The 22743-nt window shown below is 44.7% G+C and overlaps 1 non-coding gene across 1 annotated transcript; it reads right to left on the bottom strand.

Annotated features, from left to right (window-relative positions):
- Nucleotides 1–15218: 15218 nt before the first annotated feature.
- Nucleotides 15219–15292, bottom strand: Trnan-guu. Its single transcript has one exon. It is a non-coding gene; the product is annotated as a tRNA-Asn (tRNA).
- Nucleotides 15293–22743: the final 7451 nt, after the last annotated feature.

Below are 22743 nucleotides of genomic sequence, written 5' to 3'. Positions count from 1 at the left end.
GTTACGACAGATCTCGATAAAGTTTGAATGTGGTCCGATTGCTGGTCTGGGAGATGAATGGCGCTAAACAAAAACTGTCATATTCCGTCCCGCGTCTCATTTTACCCCACCTTACACTATGTGCTCTAGAGAAATAGTCGTATTCAACATGCAGTCGCTGACTTCTAGGGTTTTCTTTCTAGACTTTGATCGTTTTGTTATAAGGCATATTCCAGAATTCGACATTTACCTGGCTTTTTAAATAGTAATAGTAGACACAATTTGGGGTATTTCATCGGTGTACATGAACAGTTCGTTCCAAACTACAGTCAAATGTGAAAAGTAGAGAACCTGTAGTAGAGTGTTCTTCGCCCATGAAGATACTCCCCGTTTTAGCTCTCGCGCAGTTGTTTCGATTAGATCGTTACAAACGTGAAACTTTTATTTTATTCTTGTTTTTTGTAATTTTTCTTGTAGTGCAAGTGAGAATGCCCTACCAAAAGTAATTTTTATACGTTATCTATATTAAAACAAAATATACAGTGAAATTTAGGTTTGTTTTAAATATGACATCCTTGCGAATCTTGGGGGGAGCATTCATAAACGCCAGATATTTTACAAAAAGGATCGGCTTCGATGCTGTCTGGTAATCATGAACTATAAGCCTACCTAAGCTTTCGCCTACAGAGGATTATAATGAGCCAAGGCGCACAATGACACCAAATGTACAGGTGAATCCTATTTCAGGCCGTATCTTTTGTGAGGTAGACAGGACAACCCGGAACTTCAAATATGGAGGGAATACCTGACAGGTCATTCAATAACATCGGTGTAAGCGCCTAACAGAATATAAAAGCTGAGGAATTTGTTGTCATGGCAACCGCAGAGTTCTCGAAGTTCCCTAAGCTCGGACGAGTGGGCACAAAATCTTTAAGAAGGGCGCATGTGCTGGAACCCTATTTAAAGTGAAACGCTCTGGTCGGGTAATTGAAGAACAGTACGATCTAACAGTTGTAACACTTGGCGGGCCTCGTCCATCTCAACTTAGCCCTGGGTTGTTGAGATAAGTAGGGAACATAGCGCTTTGTGGCTAACGTTGTGCGCGTCAGACACACCGAAAATATGTTTTTCTTCTGCCGAATTCCATAACAACTAAAGAGCAGTTTGAGGCATAAACTGATATCAAATCAAAGTGACATTAATAAGTGTATTCGTATTAGGGTGTTACAATGATTCGTATACCCCTATTGGAAAGACCAGTTCAAACTGGTACCAGGTTCAAACTTGGTTATTGCTCCAGTTTGACCAGTTTCATAATGGTTGAACTGGTCACACTGGTTTACTGGTCATGGCGGTTGAACTGGTCATACTGGTTGACTGGTCATGATGGTTGAACTGGTCATGGTGGTTGAACTGGTCACACTGGTTGACTTGTCACGTTGGTTCGACAAAAAAAATTTTCATTTGTTCGCGCCACCAATGAGCTTCGGAAATCGTTATTATACACAAATGTAAACACAATACGCCCACTACAAGCATCCGCTGCTGAACATACTTTAAGCGCATACACATACACGGCACATACAAACATCACTACAACGGCACACTAACCCGATCGCTACTTGTGAGCTCTGCGTGTGCGTCTTTTTTACTGATCGTTTTGAACGTACGAAATTTCTCGGTGACCGCCTAAGCAATAAACAATATTTCCAGCATGTTGATTTTTTTTCCAGCAATGTCATACCTCTGAGAGTATTTTGAACGGCTCAGGGGATGAATCTCTTAGTAAAAAGTAAACGCTCGATCATGCCGTAATTATTTGAAAGCCAATAAATCAAAGTGAGAAAGCCAATAAATAAAGTGAGAAAAAGGGGTCAAACTGGTAACCAGTTAGACCAGGTAGGCCCACCTGGTAACCAGTTTGGTTAATCTAGTTACCAGTCGGACCAGTTCGGCCAGTCTGGTGACCGGTTCCGCCAATCTACTGACCAGTTTGGCAGATCTGGTGACAGTTTGGCCATTCTGCTGACCAGTTCGGCCAATCTGGTGACCAGTTATGCCAATATAGTGACCAGACAGGCCAATCTGGTGACCAGTTAAAAGGCAATCTGGTGACTAGTTAGATCAATATGGTTCCCGGTTAGACCAGTCTGGCTACCAGTTGCACGAGTTTGATTTTCTGTTAGACCAGTCTGACCAGTTCAAATACCAGTCTGACCAGTTCGATTTTCAAACTGGTCTTTCCAATAGGGTAGGTATGCCGTTAAAAATGTAAACGTAAATACAGAAAAGTTTATGAAACAATGAACGCATCTCTACCATTAAAGAGAAACATCATTTCCTTCCATCCATAAGCAAAGCAAGATCTATCGATGCGATATTTAGATGAATACACGCACCATTAAAATTTGCCTCTTGTTGACAGAGCTCTATAAATTCCGGCGAACACGCCATTTTTTGCGATTGGTTTATTATTGATTTCCAAAAAACTGGCACTAAGCTGACAAAGAAAAACAAAAAAAAAAATACAAAAACGGTTTGCATGAACGATGTTGAATTTCCTCGGATCCGAAAGCCTAGCTTTTTATTCTGACAGGCACGAAATAATGATCACCCGTCACCGAAAATTCCGCCCGAGTGTCACTTAGTTTGAACGTCAAGATGTCGGTATCGCGTCTCATGTTTCATTCAAGCCATTCTTTCTTTTGTATATGGCTTCACATTGATTCCTGGCTGAACAGAATCATAATTTGATTTACGACTGAGTAAACGGGAAATGACGGGATATTAGTGTTTACGTGACAAGACCTGTTTAGCTGTGAAAAAAAATAGCAATGGTGTTATAACCGTTTAGCCGGGTATGATTCAAAGCTATAAGCGTCCTGGCATCACCTGACATTAAAGGGACCATGAAATGATTTTAAAATCGAATTTCATCCACCGCACGTCGTAAAAGGTGTGAAAAGAAACACAAAAACACAAAAAAACAGGGAGCCAAAAAAATTATTTGCTATAGAACTTTTAAAAGGAAACTGGACTCTTTTGCGCCTTCTTTCCTTCGAAGGCTTTCTGCCTTTTCACTATGATGCATCCGCGGAAACGGAGCACGTCAGCCGAATCCACGTCGCCTATTGGGTAAGAGCCTACCTCACCAGCACCGCGATCGTAAACAATAAATAGCCGGCGAATGTTTCCTAAAAGTTTTGTTAAATAATATTCAGATCCACATTTTGTAGCATAATTAGAGATGTGTGGCGAAAATTGCCAAATTTGATAATGCTGAGAGCCAAACGCCATCTATCGTGTGGTAAACGAAGCAACTACTGCGCGTGCGCAGTAGGGCAGGGCCGACTTCAGTTACTTGGGTCGCTTGGGTCGCGACGACCGACGAACGGTTATTTCCTTTGATTTCCTTCCTTTCAAAACTCTGACTGACTGAACGTTTATTTTTCTACGTGTTCTTCTCGCGCGTGCCGACTTCAAGCAGCAAGAAAAAAAGTACTTAAAACAGACCACGACGAACAAGAACGCTGGATCCACAAACACCCGAGAAAAGCGACAACGGACACAAATGCACCGACTCCGACGAAGCGAGCTGCTCAGAATATAGGCCTAGCAGGCACTCCGACTCGGCGCAGCGTTGCTTCGTCGCAAGACCGTCTGCCTACGACCGGCTGGCGTGCTGAATGGAATATGCCCGCGGTACCCTTGTGGACCCTTCCCGTATTATAGTTTGATCGCTGACCTCAATTTTAGATTAAGAGGTGAGGTCAATCTCTTCATCTTGTTTTCCGAGGCAGTGTTGACGAACACTCGTCGAAAAGGGACTTTCGTCGATTCTATCTTCTTGTTTTGTGTGATACAGAGCTGAAATAAACGCCGTATGGATTACCTTCGTAACACGATATGTACATATTGTTATTGGTATGCCATCTTTATTTTGACAGACTGCACGTCACTGTCGAGCTATAACAGTTCGTGGGAGGTATGCGTGCAATGCCGGTCCAACCTTTCTTTGCCGAGTGTCGCGTCAGTATCGAGTTGCAGTCGTAAAAGATCGGTCCCGAAGCGCTTACCAACAGCGCGAATACAGCACTTCCATCAAACGCGCGCGTCCGGCCGCTCCGAGTGTGAACAGGTATTTACGTGGCTCTTGCTGACACTCGTAGTTCAAACGTATCTTTTTTAACGTCGGCTCGCTCCTGCATCTCCGAGGCCGCGAAAAAGGCCGCGGCAATTTGTTTCCATCTACGTCGCTTTGCAAACGACTGACACGGGCCGCCTTTTACCAGCAATGACAGTTGGGTTGACTTCTGGAGTCTTCACCGGAAGACTCGCTGCACTTCCCAACACGCATACCGGCGTATGGGACTAGTCCCATGCTGTCGCTGTAGCGCAACATATCTCATTGAATTTCGTTCAGCTGCGACGCGGCGATGAGAGGCGCCGATTCAGAAAATACGTCGGTGACATCAGCGCAGTAAAACCTACCGGCGCACCCCAACTCGCCGCCGCTAACGCTCCCATTCTCCTACTGCCCGAGAGAACTTCCGGTTCCGGAAACAGCGTACGTCACGGCTTGTTTTGCGGTCAGTTGGAGAGAAAGAAAAAGTCGATATTTCATTAATTTTTTGTGTAGAAGTTAATAAACCGAGACGAAAACGGATGCCTCTTCGGCATTCAGTGAACATTGACGGTTTAATGTAAAAGCTATCTGGAAAAAGTAAAAAGGTCATTTCATGGTCCCTTTCATTACTTTGATAGAAGAAGCTAGTGTGCTTAAAATAACAAAGAAGATATACGGGCACCTTTAGAGACTAAAACCTTTTGCGCTAACAAGCGATTTTTTTTCGGTCGTCATCTTAGCTTTGAACAGTTGGCATGGTCTTAGAAACTGCGGTTACTAACTGCATTATGCCACGTGATTCCATTTAACTTCCACCGATGTGTGTGCTGTATTAAAACGCCTACTTGTTTTCTTTTGCAACGTCCTTCTCACCTTGTCAGTGAAGAATTGTGTTACAAAAAACAAACGTGAAAATTAGCATAATTGTGTCAGGTTTCTCGGTCTACTGATCTTCCCATTAACTAGAAATTTCAAAATCAGATTCAAACTAATGGACTATTGGTTTGAGAAATGTCTTGGTCTAAAGGATACTAAAAATTCAACAAAAATTTGGAAATGTCGTAAGAAGTCTTGTTGTGTAATGTCTGTTAATGTGAGCACTTTTGCAATCGCGAAAGTTATTTATGAGATTGCATAATAATTGCATAACAATGGCACGTGACAAAATATGACTGCATCATTATGCAATCGTTCGGCGAACGGCCGGAAGGTTTTTCCAGTCTAACAATTAATATACTATTGAGCAATAGTTAAAAAAATTATGAAGCTGCTTGATAGATATCAGTTCTTCATGCCTTCCCGGCGTTTTTCTCCGCTATTAGTACCACATAGAATGGGAACTAATTTTTCTAGAAATAAAAAGGCACTATTTTTTATGTTATTGCAGCTTCATTAACAAAATTAATAGAGTTCAGCGAAAAAAATAAACACGCATATTTTTTAGGTTGTTTAATGTTGTAAAACAGTTATAACACAAAGCATATAATTGTTAAAAAAATCTTTTAACAACAAAATCTAGGGGCAAATTCGACTACTTGCGGAAGAAAAAAGACCAGCTGACACGAGAGCGATTAAGGCTTAAACCTCGTCTTCCCTTAGTCCAGAGGCAACCGACGCTACGAGCTGTTGTGACTAATGACACAGCGTTAAAAGGGAACAATAATTGCGTTCGTTATGTTCCTGTACGTGTTCTATCATCGGTGGACCAATCATAAACATTCAAGGCCCAATGACTTGCGCTTTTGACGCTGCTTGTTTGGACCCATAAGCTCGTAGTGTCGGCTGCGTCTGGACTTAAGTTGAAACGAAGTATAGGTAGGTGATTTCTTTTGTGATAAACAGAACAGTTGCTTGCTTCTATTAGTGGTACGCTTGACGTAAGCTAAATTGCAGCGCGCATTTTAGCCAACCTGAAATATAATCATGCACCATTTAGGCGGGAACACATTTGCGAAAAAACGAACCGAAAATCGGTGAGAAATCGGAGGCTGCGAAAATCGTAGCTTGCGATTTTCGGAAGACGAGCCACGTGAGGTGGAATGCGCGGCGCGGAAATCGCAACGCACTGCGGTTTTCGTGCTCCGACTTCAGGAGGCTGTGCGGTAGTCTGGCGAACTGTCGTCCCATATTTCGCGCCTCTTAAGAACTTCAGCTATTAAAACCTCGTTGAATGCTACGCGAGCCTTTGTACCACCACCCTTTGATAGAGACAGAAGGGGTTTTCTACGAAGGTTGAGACGAGAACGCAGGGATGGCATACGATGTTGCCTGCGCTGCTTCCGAAGCTGCGTGAGCCGCCATGTTGCGAGCCGATCGTATCTTTTCGTTCCGTCCTGTTCCGGGCTTTCGTTCACCGAGCTCGTCCGCCCCGAATTCGGAGGCGCCGTGCGAAAATATCTGGCGCTGCAGATCTTTCGAACCGCTCCCGATTTTCGGAAAAGGGGAGGAGCCTAGCTGCCGTGCGATTTTCGTGTGCGGTTTTCGCACAAAATTCGGCTTTTTTTCGCAAATATGTTCCCGGCTTTATGCAGCATTCGTTCTTAAGCCTTTGACCCTTTTCTGTCCTTGGTTTATTGAAAAAAAGGCATGTGGTTGGGCTATAGTCCGTTGCAACTCAAGAAGGTAGGGCGAGGGTAAGACGGGCCGGGGAGGATGAAGCAGACATAACGCTAAAGACAGAAGCAGGTTCCCCCTCTCTTCTCCAGCGTTGCGTCTGCTTCCTTCTCCCCGGCCCGTCTTACCCTCGCCCTACCTTTTTTAGTTGGAACGGAATGTAGTTGGTAGTGCATACTTGTTTGTTGGAAACAGCACTAAAAGACGTAGGACCAGGACGAAGGAACACAGAGACAGAGCGCAGACTTACAACTGAAAGTTTATTCTTGTGCTAAAATATCAACAAACACGGAAATCATTATTCAAATCGTTAACATTCGGCATCAGCAACGCCTACACAGCCACACGAATCTGCCAAAGGTTTAAATTAAATCTGCCTTGTCACAGAAGGAGCGCCAACACACGAGCCCGCTCCATGAGTTGTCGTAAAATATGCTTCGTTTTTCTCTGTCGCAGTCTAGATTTTTTTTTTTTTTTTTTTGTCTAGACACAATCTTAATGGCATGGAAGGACAGCGAGCAGCCACACCTACTACAATGGACCGCTAGGTTCCCTAAGGGTGAAGAACACAGAGAAAGAGAATGTTTCCTTGTTTTTATATTTACACATCCGTTCTTCTGAACAATGTACTGCTCAGACCGGACGATACCGTAGAATAACGGCGAGCAGCCATCATTTTATGACATTAGGAGTTTGTCTAGACGCAAAAAACAAGACTGCGGAAGATATATACGAAGCATATTTTATGGCGACTCATGGACCAGACTTGTGTGTGAGGGCTCCTTCCGTTTCCTTCGTAGGTGACGAGGTAAATTTCATTGAAACGCGTGGCAGGTCCGTGTGACTAAGTGTTGGCGTGGCTGTTGCCGAATGTTATCGGTTGGCTTTTTTTGTGTAGGCGTTTCTTTTACCGCTCTTTCGTGTGTATTTCGGTTTTTGCATGGCAATACATTTCCAGTTTTAAGTCAGCACCTGTCTGTGTGTTTCTTGGTCTTCGTCCTACGTCTTTTAACACTTTTCTCATCTAACAAGTTTAGTTTGGTTTGAGGTAGATCACCCTTCTCCCGAGAAAGATAAATTTTGTAATTTTTTTTTTTCACAAAATACGTGAAATAGGCTTTGAAGCCAACCGATGATAGGTTCGTTCGATTTTTCTATTTACGCAACTATATTCTCCTGTGCAATTCATTCGTTTTTGCAGCCAAACATCGGAAAACGCTGGAGCGACACCATTTAATATTTTTTTATCAAGCAAACAAATTTCGCGTTTTATCGAAACCATTGCGCAGTAAGCTCTCAGCACAAACAATCAATTTAAAAGTGTTCTTTTGGGTTTTAATTTTATTTCTTGAAAATTTTGAAGCTTCTAGATTTTTGTATTTGTCATCAAAGAGCAGTTTAACATTCGCCATTTCTTCTTATTCAAATCTGACGAGCTTCCGAAAATGGGTGCCCTCGGTTGTTTTTAGTACGCTGGAAAACACTCAGTGTATTAGAGCCTTTTTACCAATGAACTCTGCACCCTCAAAAGCACCACCTGATCGTACACAGTACTGCGATGTTTTTTTTTTGTTTTTTTTTTTTTTAACAGACCAACAATCTTCCTGGAGTAAATTGAAAAAAAAAAATATGTAGTTTCATCGGAAATTTCGCCAAATCGTGATGCAAATCAATTAGAACTAGAAACATGTAGCTTCTTCGCGTGCCCGTAGGAAGCTGGTAAATTCACCACCCAACTGGTTATGTAGTATCGCTGATTGATTTTATAATTACAGGCAATGCATATACAGTCAAGGACGTCTGAGATATGCGGTTAAGTATAGAATCAATCAATCAATCAACCATTTTATTTTTTCAAGTCAAATACAAATTCGACTTGAACGGCTCGCTGTCACAAAAGGCAAACAGGTTGCCTGACGAGGTGCCAGCGGCCGATACTTAGGAAAACAAGCTAGCTAATGATTATACATAACGACAAACAATTGAGACCGGCGAACCCGTAGAACATAAAACAAACGGAGGCTCTCGAGGGAAGTTGAAGGTTTATTAATCTGACAACACGCCAGGTAGGGCAGCCTGACTCTGTCCCCGTCAGGCCTCATTCACACAGCCGGCGCCTCTCCCATTCCAGCACCGCGACGGGAGGAGCACGATGGGGCGGAGACGCGATGGCAAGGTGTCCGAACAGGCCGCGCAAGCAAAGCGACGGCGGCCGCGACGGCAGGATTGGATTGGATCGCATTGCTTATTTATTCAACCTAAATTACCTAAATTACAAAATAAAGAGATAATTGTGCCTGAATACAAGTGCGCACGTTTCTTTTTTTTTTTTGTAATTTAAGGATATGCGTCTGCTATTAGCGATTCCCGCCAAAAGGAACAAGAAAAACAACACCACAAGCGTTGGCTGACTGTTGGCAACCGAACGATGAAAAATCTTAAAAGCTTAGTGAAACTTTTCTATTTTGTTATCGGCTGGTTTTCGATAGGGGCGTGACTTCGTCGTTCGTCGGGACGCCGGGACGCCGGTGCCGTGGAGCAGCTCCCTACGTCGCCCGGCGCCCGGGGCGTCACAGCTTTCCGGCGAAAACCGGACCGAAAATCCTCTCCCCTGCCGGGAACGCCCCTCGCGACGGTGACGGGATGGGAGAAACGCCGGCTGTGTAAATGAGGCCTAAGGCGCACATCCCATGGAAGTTAGAATAGCTTGAAGGTGCTATGTCTCCCCGCACTGAAAAAGCTTCCTCGGCAAAACATACAAGAGAACTTCCCACCACAGCGCAGTCACAGTGAAGCTTACATCGACGACTCACCCGCCTTCAATCACCTTCCTTTCTCGTGCAAACAGTTGAAACCTCCACTTCCCTCGATACAGCTTAACAGTAGTAAACCGAGCCGGACACCCATCGAATACTGTTTACCTACACAAATATATCCGCGACAAAAGACACCTAGGCATCCAATCGGTGCCGTAAAGTTCCCAGAAACCCGCACCAAAACAACAATCTCCCAAGCCACATTCATACCGTATCGATAAAATAAAAAGATGAAAAAAAAAACATCTCTAAACACCAACGATTTCTATTCTGCTAGCAAGCGGAACATGCAACATCAGTTTCCTATAATTAAAAAAAAATATATATATATATGCCGTTCAATTAAACAACTGTCTCATTTGCATAAACTATATACCTTCATGCTGTCGTGTTTCTATATTATGCCGACGCCTTTTGTTTCGTAATTCGTTCTCTGTTCTTATCGCCTAATGCCGTGCCCCATTGACTGCGGAGCGATATTAGCAAGCTTAAGGCTTCCCACGTTCTGCGTTCTTAAAACCATCGGTAGCTATACGGTGAGCAAGTGTTCCAAAATGCCTCTTTCGTGCATAGGAACGCAAGGAGGAGCGTCCCAATCAAAGGGCAACCTACAGAACACTTAGGGAACTCGCGATGAGCAGCCAAGCGCACGCCGTTGTTGGTTGAAGTCGGGGAAAAACAAAATAACAAGGACGCGTTTGGGGGTTAAACAAACACATGAGATGCGCGAAGAGCAGACAAACGTTCAAACCGTATAGCCAGAAAAATAAAATTAAAAATATCACAAAACCGAAGTAAATACTTTTCTCCTCCAAGATTGTACAGGCGATATCGATTGTGTCTAACACTTAACACTTCTCAAATTCCGCCTCGAAGCAAACACGTCCTAATCACTCCAGTACGTAAACAAGCTGCACGCAGTGAACTTTATCTGGCAGCGAGAACGTATTCTGCGCTGGCCTGAGCAAGTATCGCTGGTCAGTTAGATCCGGGAGGATACAAGTCAACACCAGACGCCGAAACATTCCGCGTTTTTGTCGGATTAACATTTCTCTCAAACAAGGCTCCTGTTCTACGTGTGCGTTTCTGAACACAGGGGATCGGGAAGCTTAAATCTCCGAGTTTGGCACAAATCGCTGGAGCCAGCTTTCTAATTAGCGCGGAACAATCAAGTAGGCTAAATGGCCGGACTTCAAGTCTAATTACGTGCCCCAAACTTCTCTTGTGTCAACACGGGTGCAAAGTTAACAACGATCCATCGAATTATAAGGTTCGTAATAAATGAACCCTGGCCATAAAACAGTGTCTGGTTTAAGGAGGTCGAAAAGATATCTTTTTACATTATGGTGGCATCTATGGTCAATGACAGCATAAAAAATAGGGGGCATGACTGAATACGTTGACGTTCTTTGCTTCGTGATTAACCTCTCGACATTCTTATTGGCACTCTGCAACCTTACTGGCGGCGAAGTGATAATACGATGTTCAGTGCTCGTCGCGCACTGCGTTGTTTCAAGGTGTCAATGTTTATAGACTTGTACTTTTTGATCGGGCCGGCAAGATTATTCATTGCTCGTGATCTTGAAGGCATAAATATCGGAGGCTCAGAAATCGTGACTGACTTTAAATAAGTCCTTGCTTGAACCTTCCTTTTCTTTTTTTAAGTACTTGAGAGTACGCGAATAATGAGATGTTATTCGAGACGTTCTTATTCCTTATAAGTATTTCCAAGTTTGTTATCTGCATTAAAACACGGACACGGACTCGTAGCGACATAATTGAATGCTCAGGTCCCTCCGGTTTCTTCACTTATTTTAACTACATTTTTTTCTTCCAACTAGTGAACACTTATAGCTTCAATACCACCTTATTTCACAAATTCCGATCCGTAGAAGAAAAAACAAAAACAAAAACACAGTTCTCCGGATTTTTAAGTTACAAAAACGACCTTTCCTGATTAGCAAATTCTGCACATCAGGCCAAGCCATAAATATGTATATATTTATACGTTTATATATGTATGTAGAAAAGAAGACACACTTTCACGGAATCAACGACACAAACACTCCCCGTGAAGCTACAACGCCATCAAGACGGGCTCGAGTACGAAGAACAGGCGAAGATAATTCGAAGGGCCATTGCTTATTCAAGGGACAAGATTCGGAAGCGGCCCCGCGGTGACGCTTGCTTCCGGGGCTGCATCGGCCCACGGCGTCGTCTTCAGGCACAAATCCTTCCCTCAACGTGTTTCACACAAGACACGGGAAACCTTTCAGGGTCTCTTATACTTCCGGACACTAACGATCTGCCGCCAACAACTGGCCAGGTCAGATCGAATTTTCGCCGTTTGGGAAAAGAGCCGACCCCGGGATTTGCCTGCTCCCATAGGTGACCCCGTTTGATCTCTAGCCGATGCGCGTTGTGTAGGTTAAATATGGCAGGCAAGATTTAAACAACTTTCAGTAGTAGGACCGGAAGAACAGAAAAGATACCTTCAAAAAAGGAAGAAATTCTGATTGAAAGATGGAAGTGTTGTCGCCTGCTTGAAACAAGACATACTATCCTTTATCATCTTGCATGTTCAGCTACTGTTTTTGTGTTTTGAACAAACTGAAGTAACCAATCCCTAGTAGCCGTATAGGTACAGATGTCCTAGGGAGTGGATATGTTCGAAAGGATATTCAACATTCAGAGGTTTCTCTTTAACATTGTTATGAAGGTGAACTATTATAAAATTAGGCTCATTTGTCATTTGGTAGACGCCGCTGTACTGCCTATGTTATTTGATATATATATGATCTGATACTAGGTAAACACAATTGTATTTCAGTTCTTTTAGAATGTAGCCCTTTGTAGTTTAGTTTAACGATATCGGGCTTCGTTAGTACATCACGAACAAAATAAAAGACAGATGGAGGACAGATGACGAGAGGAATTTATCAGTACAAAATAATAGACACACGAAGGACAGATGACGAGAGGCATTTATCAGAAATATTCACGAACAAGGCCTGCTCTATTTGTTTTGTATATCGCTCCTCTGCGACAGTTCCCATATAAAATGGCTTTTATCACGAAGTAATATCTGTCGTTGGCACGAACCGAGAAAAGCTTATTTCTATGCCCTGTTCAAAATATCGCAAATATTAATCGGGCCATTTATTGCGGCAATAGATTTTGTTACTTAGGAAAATACTGCATGAAAGACGTGTGTTCACTTAAGCAGCATCGAGGAAGCTTTCTGCTTGAAATCTCTGGAGTCTGAATTCTAATAATGCGACATTTATTTGCACCAACAAAAGAGTTGTTAATTTTTATTATTCCGGAATTACGGCCCCTCAAAAAATAACCAGCAAACTCTCGTGTATTTTACCAAAAAGCCCGTCCAACAAAAACCTGGCATGAGATCGGCTCATACGCAAACCCACTACTCGAGAAGAACCACAGAAACGAATCATTAGAAGCTTCCACAGCCTTACAAACAGAGAGTGACTTCGATCGCTGGTGAAGCAGCTAAGCAAATGCAGTGTATACGACAACAGAAGCGAAGCACTGAGAAAGAAAATGTTGCTTGGGCATGCAATAGCCTACTACCCAGCGCGTATAGTCTTGCGATATCGTTTATCGACCCCAACGAGGAGGAGCCAGGGCACCTCTAGGAACACACACCGAAAACGGAGCTTGGTCTTCGGGAAACGACTTCATCTCGAAGAGCGAAGTTCTTACCCTTTATGCTGGTGCTCCGGCAAGCTGGCCTTATGAACAAGAGATGTTATAAATAGGATGTCAACATTTTCGAAAAGATAGACCCCTTTGTTTAACATCCACAATGTTTTTAGACCATCAGGTCACCCGCCAAATTTAGCGGGCTTACGCCGTGCTAAATCGCCCTCTCACTCTAGCTGACCAACGCACCGCTAAAAGCATGCGAGACATAAGCCACCGCGGCAAATAAGACGAAAAGCTTGCAATGTAACCCAAACACGTCAGGACGCATACTGCGAACCACTGTATTTCTTGGTACGACCGAGCTGCGGTTTATAATTTGGCTAAAATCATGGCAGCTGTTTGCAACGTGGTTAATAAATAATTACATGGATCTTAGAACCATGTGTTTAAACTTTTCGAGTCACAATCTAACATAAAACTGTTACAATGGAGCATAGAAAATAATCCAAGTGCGGTAGTTGAAATTGGTAGAAAAATATTTAAAAAATTCCTGTTGCAGGCTTTACGATTTGAAAAGTGATGTATGTAGTATGTACAAAAGTGAAAGTGATGTAGTATGTTCAAAAAAATTAACGATAATTACAATTTTCTTTAGCGCCGAATTAGAGCGAAGCTCTTGAGAAGGAGGAGGGGAGGGTACGGAGGGGAGGGTATGCTCCTCTTTCTTCCGCGCTAAATCTAGTGGGGAAATTTTTCCGCTACATTTAGCGAGAAAATTCTAGCCTCGTGACGTAACACGTGCCGTCACACGGAACGTAACAATGGTAAATTTAGCTGGAACATTCTTCCTCCAAATATAGCTGAAAAGTTTTTCTGCCAAATTTAGCGGGAATATTAGCAATGTCAGATGCGTATGACGTCACGTGACGAAGGTCACGAGGGTAACGTCGTGACGTTACCCTCGTGACCCTCGTAAGGGTAACCCTCGTTACCCTCGTGAGGGTAACCCTCGTGACCCTCGTGAGGGTTTCCTTCGCAACCATCGTGAGGGTAACCCTCCTGACCCTTGTGACTCTCGTGAGGGTAACCCTTGTAACCCTCACTAGGGTAACTTTTGTGACGTCACACCTGACGTCCCGTGTGATGTCATTATGGTAAACGTCCCATAATGCAACGCGCGTTTACGCCAACGCCGACGCCGACGACGCCGCTCAAGCCGGAAACGTGCGCCTAGGAGCTGCGCTCTGAAATTTCGTGTGCAGATTCAATGCGGTTAAGCGTAACAAAAGCTGCCACTCTTGAGACTTCCAGTTTGTTTTTTGTCAAGCGATATTACTTAAGCTTTGCTAGTATCGAAACACGGGGACGCGTTCAAAAGAATCATGAATCGGAACTTACATAGACCACTGGTAATTCTGTGAAGAGAAAAAAAAAAAAAAAACAAGAGAACATAGAACTAGAGCCGAGTTTAGAAACTTGAATGGCCATACACAGAGAAATATCCGGATATCTGATGTCCGCATGTCAAAAGTAGCGGTAACCTGCAGTTACCGCTACTTCTGAAACCGGTGCGCGATGTGGATAGCGGTGTTTACGCTTGTGACAAACCGTAGCGCACACGCAATAAATAAATTAATATATATATATATATATATATGTATATATATATATATATAATTAATGATTTGCGCTACATAAGAAGATAAACATGTCAGAGATTATGATTAAGCACGTGGAAGATACATAGGAAGTGGGGAACGGACAACAATGGGAAGTCTCTGTTGTCCGTTCGCCTTTCTATGTATCTGCCGCGTGTTTAATTACTGTCACCAACACGCTGGTTTTGTACTTAAAGGTATTGTGGTATTTCATTTATTCGTTATTCGGGTACTCACTCCTGGAACTCTGGAAAGAAACAGTATTCGAAAACCCGTTATGGTTGGTAGGAGATAGCGCTGATCCCTAACAACGCTAATCCCTAACAACAAAAAGTAAAAAAAAAAAAAAAAAAAAAACGCCACCGGGTGGACTCGAACCACCAACCTTTCGGTTAACAGCCGAACGCGCTAACCGATTGCGCCACGGAGGCAGGCGGTATTACGAAAAAATTAACAATTCTAGAATAATACTTTTTCTCTGAGTAAAGATTTTGCGTGGCGCTATTGTTAGCTTTCGTTTTATATTCCTCTTGGCAGCGTTAAATGCTTCCGCGGGTGTGTTGAGCTACGCTGAATTTTATTTTAGAGCGCAGCTCTTAGGGGCCCGTTCCCTGCTTGAGCGGCGTCGGCGTCGCCGTTGGCGTCGCCGTCGCCGTCGGCGTAACCAAGGTCATCCCAAGGTCACGTGGCCCCCAAGGTCATCCCAAGGTCACGTGGCCCCCAAGGTCACCCCAAGGTCACGTGACACTCAAAGTCACGTGACCCCCCTGAAGTCACGTGACCCCCGAGGTCACGTGACCCGCCCCCCGAAGTCACGTGACACCCCCAGGTCACGTGACCACCCCCAGGGTCACCGTTCACGTGACCACCGCCGAGGTCACGTGACCTCCCCGATGACGTCATCGTCACTGATGACGTCATCAGATCCGCATCGTCATCGTCATCATCATTGATGACGTCATCAGTGTCACTGATGACGTCATCAGTGATGATGACGATGACGATGCGGATGCCGGTGAGGTCATCAGTGACGTCACTGATGACGTCATCAGTGATGATGACGATGACGATGCGGATGCCGGTGAGGTCATCAGTGACGTCACTGATGACGTCATCAGTGATGATGACGATGACGATGCGGATGCCGGTGACGTCATCAGTGACGATGACGTCATCGGGGAGGTCACGTGACCTCGGCGGGGGTCACGTGACCCTGGGGGTGGTCACGTGACCTGGGGGTGTCACGTGACTTCGGGGGGCATCCGCATCGTCATCGTCATCATCACAAATGACGTCATCAGTGACGTCACTGATGACGTCACCAACATCCACATCGTCATCGTCATCATCGCTGATGACGTCATCGGAGTACGCATCGTCATCGTCACTGATGACGTCATCAGTGGCGTCACTGATGACATCATCGGCATCGTCACGTGACCCCCCAAGGTCACGTGACCCCCCCAGGTCACTTCACCCCCCCAGTACCCTTCCCTCCTCCTCCTCAAGAGCTGCGCTCTAATTCGGTGTTACAGGGAGTTGTAAACGGCTTTCACTTTTGTTAGTTGTTTGTCAGGTCAAAAATTTCAGTTTGGGGCTGAGCATCTCGTACACAATGATCTGACAAATGGCGTTTTAACGGACTCCCTTTGCTGTGATTACAGAGGTAATTTGTATAGAGGCTTATGATTTTATTTTTCTTACGTCGTTCGTTCATACGATTTTTCATGCTATATTCAGAAAAACGCAATTTCATCCAAAAAAATTGACAAAATCTTAAGCCAGAAAAAAATTAAGCAGATTCAAAACCCAGAACCTTCGATTTCGTGGCTATGAGGTCCGTTTATATATATATATATATATATATATATATATATATATATATATATATATATATATATATATATATATATATATATATATATATATATTGTGGGAACCAAGTGTTCCCCGCATCCCTATCTAGGTATAGCTCAGGCAGGCCGTGGGACGTCGCCACGTGGGGGCGCGTCCCGGATGCGAGGGCGAAGCCGTATTCCCTGGTGGGCGGCTTTCCCTCGTCCTACTCGGGTGATTTGCCTAAGGCACACCCCTCGGGATCATGACTTGGACGCGTCCGCCCCTCCGGGGAGCCACCTACTTCTGACCCACCCCGGGCGCGTCCATTCCCGCAGGCTATATAAGACGGCCCTAATCCAACGGGCGAGACTAAGGGAGGAAGTGGCCAAATGGGCTAACGCGTCTCAGCTCGGAGCGTGGAGCGAAAGCTTGCGCTGGGAACCTCCTGGGTTCGATCCCCGCCGCCCCCGCCCGTTTCGATCTGGATGAGTTTCGTACCGGCACACGTTCGTGTGATCACTACTGCGTGATGCACGTTAAAAATCCCAGGTTGGCGGTTGTACCGCACTGGCTAAATTTCTCATCTACAGCTAAGAGACCGATTACCCGTTGAGGCGCATCTCCATCAAGGCTGTATAAACATAAAGAGCAAGCCAATTTTTTTTGGGCGAGACTCTCGCTGGGGGAGGCTCTGCTCGACAGAGCCTTCATATCCTTATCCGATCCTCCCCCTCCGTGATACTGTCAATTAGCCCCGAGAGCGAACACAAGCGTCGCTGCGGTCGCCGCGCCCTGATTGGGTGAGGCGTACCGTGACGTCAGGGCGATGACTCCGCTCCGCGATCTCGCATCGGCTCGCTTCCCAGCACCGGTTTCCTAGTTTGGTGTTGTGTGCCGCAAGCTCTTCGAAGAGCTGGACTTCGTTTACCCGGCGTACAGGACGTTGAGTTAGGCCGATATTGACGTGCTTCCGTAGATTTTATAAGCCTTCTCGTTCCTTTTACCTTTAAAATTGGGTTACAAATCCCGAAAGCTATCGGCGGAGGCAATTCCGCCGATGAACCTCCCCGTCCGTCCACACGACACAAGGCAATTTTGCGAGGGATCGGTGAAGCGGTGGCACAAGTGTTTCAGACGCTAGAATTCTGTTCCTTGCGTGTTCATGATTTAGAACTATATTACATCCCGCTTCAAGGCATTTGAAGGGGCATTTTTCTCATGGACCTTTGGGCGGTCGGCAAATTAGCTCGCGACCCCGAATTTGCGCTGCCACTCTGCATGCGCTGGTTCGCAGATCTTTTAAAGGCCTGATTATTTAGGATAATCTGATAATCTGTCTGATTATCTCTGAAGTGCTCGCGGAGCAGGGTTGTTTTTCGTAAATGTAGCTTCTTCGTGAATTAATTATATAGTTTATACTCGTATGCAGGCATATTTTTTAGAAGCACAATTACTGGAAATTAGTTTGTATGGTAGCAGTAAAGACGGCCGAATTGCCCCCAGTTGCCTGTATGATATGTATTGAACTTCCCAAAATATGAACAGCAATAGTGCCGTAATTTGGAATGTTTATACTTTTTCCGGACATTTTTATTCCAGCCTTGGGCATTCGGAAAATACACCGTTTAGTCTGAATCGTCATTTCCAATTAAAAGAGACACTGATGCAGGTCTCCGAAAGCTTTGTCAGCCTCCAAACTCCCTACAGCTGGACTCTCTGACAACAGAGGAAAACAGGAATAAAATCAAGCATTCGATTGTCTGTCCAGTGGTAGATGCAGCACTAGTAGCAGAAGATGTGGAACCTGTGAAGGGCGACAGTCTGCGTGAGAAAAGCTTCTGGTATTCTAGCTTCAGGACAATTTGATTGAAGTAAAATCTCAATTTTTGGGCTTAAGGGACTAATAACGAGCTAGACATCTTCGCTTACGTTTGTTATACATTACTTGAGGGTTGATATAAACAAGTCCACAGATACCACCCGTGTAGTCCATTGAAATACTATACGAATCCAGCAAAGGTCAAATGCGAACAATGCATATAAGAAATGTTCCTTGTTTTTTTACTTTGCCCCTGCGCTTGGACTGTCTTACTTGTGCTTCTCTTCTCATGGCCCAGACTGTATTTAGCATGTTGCTCGAGCAACATGCAGCTTTTCTGCTTCGGCGATCTTGTTTAAAAAGAGAGATACAAAAAAAAATAGTATACATAACCTGCCAATTCATTCAGACCATCATCAGAATTTATTGTGAGAGATGTAAATCTATAGTGATGCTTCTGCAATTGTGGCCATATTTCTTTATTTTCATATACCACTCCGATTCGTGCGTTGCCTGCATTGTCAACCATGCTTAAAATGTCGGTTGAAGTTTCGCCTGTAGCTACAGGCCATACCTCGATAAAGGCACATATAAGAGTTTACACTTCCTACGAAAAACACGCCAAAAAAAAAGAAAAATAGAAACGAGCACGCCAACAGCTAGCGTCGTCCCAGCCTCCACAGGGCGAGCGGCGCGAGTCAGGGAAAAATTCTCTCCTCGCCGTGACGTCACCCCGGTTTGCCGTAAGGGGGCGCCACGCGAACTTCTCGGGGCTAATAGCGGCAGCGCGGACTCCGACTGGTGATCCTGTCAAAAGAGACAGCGCCGTCATCTCCAACATTGTTGGCCTTTGGGCAAGCGTGTGGCATCTAAGTCAATAAACACGTCTTTATCCGGACCCAAGGAACCTTCTGTGTTTCTAAGTGGTACCCCCAACAAAGGGGAATCCCACAATATAAATATATATCTATATATATATATATATATATGCTCTACTCAAATTACTTTTGAGGCCAATACTCAGTAACTTAACTTAATTACTTTCTTGAGTAACTTGTACATGTCTGGCTAAAACCATAGAGGTTGGCAGCTGTTTGCAACGTGGTTAATAAATAATTGCGTAGATCTTGGAACCATGTGTTTAAACTTTCCGAGTCACAATCTAACATAAAACTGTTACAATGGAATATAGAAAAGAATCGGAGTGCGGCAGTTGAACTTGGTAGAAAAACCTTTAAAAATATTCCTGCTGCAGGCTTTACGATTTAAAAAGTGAGGTAGCATGTTCAAAAAAATTAGACGTTTACAATTTTCTATAACGCCGAATTAGAGCGCAGCTCTTCAGGAGGAGGGGGGAGGGTACGGAAGGGAGGGTATGCCCCTCTTCCTTTCCCGCTAAATCTAGCGGGGAAATTCTACCCTCGTGACGTAACACGTGCCGTCACCCGTAACGTCACGATGGTAAATTTAGCTGGAACATTCTTGCTCTAAACTTAGCTGAAAAATTTTCCCGCTAAATTTACCGGGAATATTGGCAATGTCAGATACGTATGATGTCACATGACAAGGGTCACGAGGGTCGTTACCCTCGTGAGGGTAACCCTCATGAGTGGAACCCTCGTGACCCTTGTGAGGGTAACTCGTAACGCTCGTGACTTTCGTGGGGGCATTCTTCGTAACCATTGGGAGGTTAACCCTCCTGACCCTTGTGACCCTCGTGAGGGTAACCCTCGTGACGTCACACGTGACGTCCAGTGTGACGTCGTTATGGGAAACGTCCTATAATGCAACGCACGTTTACGCCAACGCGGCAGCGCCCACGCCGACGACGACGCTCAAGCCGGAAACGTGCGCCTAAGAGCTGCGCTCTGAAATTTCGACTGAAGATTCTATGCGTTTAAGCGTAACAAAGGCTGCCACTCTTGAGACTTCCAGTTTGTCTTTGTCAGGCGACATTACTTGAGCGTTGCTAGTATCAAAAGACGGGGAACCGTTCAAAAGAATCATAAACCGGAGCTCACATAGACCACTGGTAATTTTGTGAAGAGAAAAAAACAAAAAAAAACAAGAAAACAGAACTAGAGCCGAGTATAGAAACTTGGATGACAATACGCAGAGAAATATCTGGATATCTGATGTCCGCATGTTATGAAACCTGCAGCTACCGCTATTTCTGAAACCGGTGCGCGATGTGGATTGCGGTGTTTACGTTTGTGACAAACCGTAGCGCACACGCAATACATATATATATATATATATATATATATATATATATATATATATATATATATATATATATATATATATATATATATATGTGTGTATAATTATATAATGCATATTTCGCCACATAACAAGATAAACATGTCAGAGATTATGATTAAACATGTGGAAGATACATAGGAAGGGGGGACGGACAACAAAGGGAGGTCTTTGATGTCCGTTCCCTTTCGATGTAACTGCCTCGTGTTTAATTACTGTCACCAACACGCTCGTTTTGTACCTAAAGAGATTATGATATTTCATTTATTTTTTATTCGGATACTCACTCTTAGAACTCTGGAAAGAAACAATATCGAAAACCCGTTACGGTTGGTAAGAGATAACGCTAATCCCTAACAACGCAAATCCCTAACAACAAAAAGAAAAAGAAAAAAAATAGAACGCCACTGGGTGGACTCAAACCACCAACCTTTCGGTGAACGGCCGAACGCGCTAACCGATTGCGCCACGGAGGCAGGGGGATTACCAAGAAATTAACATTTCTAGAAAAATACTTTTCTCTGAGTAAAGATTTTACGTGACGATATTGTTAGCTTTCCTCTTGTATTCCTCTTGCAGATTAACATGTTTCCGCAGGTGTGTTAAGCTACGTTGAATTTTATTTGTTAGTTGCTTGTCAAGTCAAAAATTTTCAGTATCAGGCTGAGCTTCTCTTACACAATGCTATGAAAAATGGCGCTTATAACGGACTTCCTTTGCTGGGATTACAGAAGTAGCTTTACGTAATTTGTATAGAGGCTTATGAATTTATTTATCCTACGTCGTATGTTCATACGATGTTTCATGCTATATTCGGAAAAACGTAATTCTATCCAAAAAGCTTAACAAAATCCTCAGCCGGAAAAAAAAGTGAAAGCCGTTTACAAATCCCTGTAACGCCGAATTGGAGCGCAGCTCTTGAGGAGGAGGAGTGAAGGGTACTGAGGGGAGGGTAGACCCCTCCCCCTTCTCCTCCTCCTCCCCTCATTCTTTAATATGCTCCGGGGGGGGGGTGTCACGTGACTTCGGGGAGGGGGTCACGTGACCTCGGGGAGGCGTGACCTGGGGGTGACCTCAAGGCCACGTGACCCCAAAGGTGTCCCCCACGTGACCTTGGGGTCACGTGACCTCAGAGGGGTCACGTGACCTGGGGGTCACGTGGGGTCACGTGACCTTGGGATGACCTTGGAAGGGGTCACGTGACCTTGGGGGTCACGTGACCTCGGGGGTCACGTGACCTCGGGGGTCACGTGACCTTGGGGAGGCGACCACGTGACCTCGGGGGTCACGTGACCTCAGAGGGGTCACGTGACTTGGGGGTCACGTGACCTTCAAAGGGTCACGTGGGGTCATCTTGGGGTCACGTGACCTTGAGATGACCTTGGAAGGGGTCACGTGACCTCGAGGGGTAACGTGACCTTCAGGGGGTCACGTGGGGTCACGTGACCTTGAGATGACCTTGGGAGGGGTCACGTGACCTTGGGGGTCACGTGACCTTGGGATGACCTTGGTTACGCCGACGCCGACGCCGACGGCGACGGCGACGCCAACGCCGACGGCGACGGCGACGCCAACGCCGACGGCGACGCCGCTCAAGCCGGGAACGGGCCCCTAAGAGCTGCGCTCTAAAATTATTCAAAATCCAGAAGCATTTATTTTATGGCTATTAGGTCAGTTTTCCGAACTTCACAGATTAATATATATATACATATATGTATATAATGGGAATGAGTGAAGATTGACAAGTGCAGCCGTGGTAATATCGTGAATGAAGGGGGGAGAAGGTGATTATTGAATTTATTGGATTAAAGTTAGGGAAAGGGAAAGGGAGAGAGAGCTGGCGAAAAATCGAGCCAGGAACTGGGATTGAGCCCGCAACCTTCGCCTGATATATATAACGGGCACGGTGGCGGGGGGCCGAAGGCGTGGGTATATAACTGAGAAGAAAACAAAAACCCTGGG

The sequence above is a fragment of the Ixodes scapularis genome, unplaced genomic scaffold (genome assembly GCF_016920785.2).
Source record: "Ixodes scapularis isolate PalLabHiFi unplaced genomic scaffold, ASM1692078v2 PGA_scaffold2__306_contigs__length_199485367, whole genome shotgun sequence".
In the NCBI taxonomy this organism is placed as follows: Eukaryota; Metazoa; Arthropoda; class Arachnida; order Ixodida; family Ixodidae; genus Ixodes; species Ixodes scapularis.
This window is presented reverse-complemented; position numbering and strand designations above follow the sequence as displayed.